Genomic DNA, 3258 nt, shown 5'->3' with positions numbered 1-3258 from the left:
AAGAAGAACTTTTCTCTGTTAAAATTTAAATCAAAGTAATTGCTTTTTTCTCATGCCCTGCCCAGTCCCCCCCCCAATCATCTCTCTGTTAATTTAAAATACTGCCTAGAACAGAAACACTACTCACTAAAATATTTGTCGATTTTGTTGTTTTTTTTTTTGAGGAAGATTAGCCCTGAGCTAACATCTGTTGCCAAACCTCCTCTTTTTTTGCTGAGGAAGACTGGCGCTGGGCTAATACCCATGCCCATCCTCCTCCACCTTATATGGGGCACCCCCACAACAGGGCTTGATAACCAGTGCGTAGGTCCACGCCTGGGATCCGAACCCGCAAACCCTGGGCCACTAAAGCGGAGCGCACGAACTTAACTGCTACGCCACCGGGCTGGCCCCCTGGACATTTGTTTTAATCTACTAATCCCTTGACAAAAAGGAACTGGGTCCTGAGAACTCCAAGGGTACAAACAATGTACCTTTTGTAGTACCTTATAAACCATGCTCCAGCAGAACCAAGCCCAGGTCCACAGAAGGCTTTTATCAGAACAATCAGCAAGTAGTAGAGCCTTCACTTTCTGTGTTTTTGGATATATGCCGATTTTCTGTAGGTTTTCATTAATATAATGCCCTATGCATATTTTTTCTATTTCCAATTGAAAGCACTTATGTGATTTCTGCCACCTTCACAAAATAAATCCTTATTTCCACAATAGATTTTCTTTGTATGTTTGACTTTATTTCAAGTCTCAAAAATCCCCTTCCTTGAGTTGTGGGTACTCTGTAATTAGGATATGATAAATAGATGAAATTAAATGACAACCTCCTATCACAAATCTCTCCCTGCCCCACCCCCTATTTGCAACAATTGATTTACATGGGGCCCAAGGAGCCTCCTGGGATAAGAAGTCAAACCCATGTCCACAGCAAGGATTCAGTCATATGTAGCTGCATCCTATTCAGAAAGTGGTGAGAGGCAGGGCTGGGGGTTGGAGAGCAAGAGGGCGAGTTGCAAGGAAGTGTTACTCCCCAAGGGGGAGGGGTCATCTGCCTACCACAAGACATGCCGATAGTCAAGAGGCAAGGAGGTAGGAGAGAAAGGACTTTATTACAGCTTTCTAGCAAGAGGGAAGATGGCTGAGTAACGTCTGAAAGCACTATCTTACAGCACAAAGCCACTTATATGGGGGCTGGTCTTTGGGTGAGGGAGGCAACAAGGGTCTGGGTGGGAGCAGACATCTGGTCTTAGTTCCTGATAGTCTTTTGTGTTACTGGATATGTATCAGAGACTGGAACAAGGACCTATACCCTGATCTTTCAGTTGTCATTGATGATGACTATCAGCACAGACTTGCTGCCCAGGGGTCATCACATCCCTAAGGAACTCAAAAGAACAAAGTTATCAACTTATAGCAGCTGGGAGGGACCATAAAATCTACAGACCACATCTGGGTTAGCTAATCAGAGGTCATTCAAAGTTACAATATGTTTTTTTCCTACAATATGGCTTCCCTTATGTCAACCTTGTGTTGAGTCCATATCAGAAGGACTGAGCATTCTCAAGAGAACCATGACCCAGAAGAAAAGAGCTGCAACAACTGCCCAGCAGCGGCCCTGTGGGGTGCTGTGAGCAGCCACTGCCACAAAAGGATGATGCAAATACCAGTAGGCAGCCTAGCCTCCAGGGACACTGGGAGGGAAAGGAGTTTTAAAAGTAGAGCTGGGCTTCTGGTTATATACCCAAAAGAATTAAAAGCAGGGACTCAAACAATATTTGTACACCCATGTCCCTAGCAGCATTATTCACAATAGCTTAAAGGTAGAAACAACCCAAATGTCCACTGATGGATGAATGGATAATCAAAATGTGATATATGTTACTGAGCAAGAAGGCCCACTGCTCATTGCACATAAAAAGCCAAAATCACAGCACCAGCTTTTGAGAAAAGAAAATGCTTTATTGCCAGGTCGACTGGCAAGGAGACAGGAGGCAAGGCTCTCAAATCTGTCTTCCCAATCCAGGATTTGAGGTAAATTTTAAGGGATTAGTGAGAGCCAGCTGGCAGAAGTACTGGTAGGATGAGTTTTGATTGGCAGGTCAAAATTTTCTCTTCTGCTCATGCTCAGTTTTTGGCTTGCTGCCCCTGAAAAACAGCTTTAACATTCTGTTAATATAGGGTCAGTTATGGGAGCTTACCAGGAAAAACACAGTAAACAAGGGTAAAGTCGTTATGCAAATTTAAGTCATTGCATTCTCCATTGATAAGAGTTTCTTGTGATGTAGAGTCATCCTTCTCTTCTTGGCACAGAGAAGGAGACACCCTTATGAATGGAGATTTCCCTTACAAATGTAAATGTCTTTCAGAGAGGGTAACTTTCACTAGGTTTACACAGCTTTTCCTGTGTCTACTGTTTCTTAATAATCAATAGCTCAAAATAATCCTTATGCCAAAGAGGCATATTTTGCTGTGGCAAATTGTGTTTCTGTTCCTGTGGTTACAAATATACATACAATGGAATATCACTCAGCCTTAAAATGGAAGGAAATTCCAAGCTATGATGTGGATGAACCTTGAAGACATTATGCAAAGTGAAATAAGCCAATCATAAAAGGACAAATATAGTATTGTAACCATGGGCCTTCCAGGACCAGTTCAACTGACCCCATCTCATCAACAGAGTAATGAAAAGTGGTTTTTCAGGAACTGAGAACCCTTGTCCAGTTCAGGCTGGCTAAGACCACCAACTCATCAACTGGGCATGCAAATGCTCGACAAGTTACGTTTTGGCGTCAAGGAGCTAAAAACTCCACCTTCAGATCATGGTAACACTGCCATTTTGTGACCATGCTTCCTATGAAGAGGCATGAATCCGACTATGCTTGTGCAAATCATTAGTTACCTTGCTTCGCCTTACCTTCAGTTGAAACCTAGAACAAAGGAGTTAAAAAATCTTCCCTAGAGCAAAAACTTTAAGATAAGCTTTGCTAACTGTAGATGTGCATATTCAATATAATCAACTGTTGTTCAAAGCTAACCAGGACTTTTTGTTCCTCCTTAGTATAGGAGTAAGCTGTCTTTCCCAGGAAGTCAAGGTCCAAACATCAAGATTCAGCCTCACTAGGCCAAATGCAAGCTGGTGGGAAGGCAGCAATTAGCAAGGCCACATACCCCCAACCCTCTACCTAAATCCCCAGCACATGCTCTCCCTCTCCTACTATACTCCCTCTCCCCCGATAAAAACCCCTACCATTTTCCCTTTGAG

This window comes from Diceros bicornis, chromosome 6 (genome assembly GCF_020826845.1).
Source record: "Diceros bicornis minor isolate mBicDic1 chromosome 6, mDicBic1.mat.cur, whole genome shotgun sequence".
NCBI classification, from domain to species: Eukaryota; Metazoa; Chordata; class Mammalia; order Perissodactyla; family Rhinocerotidae; genus Diceros; species Diceros bicornis.
Note: the sequence above shows the minus strand (reverse complement) of the source record.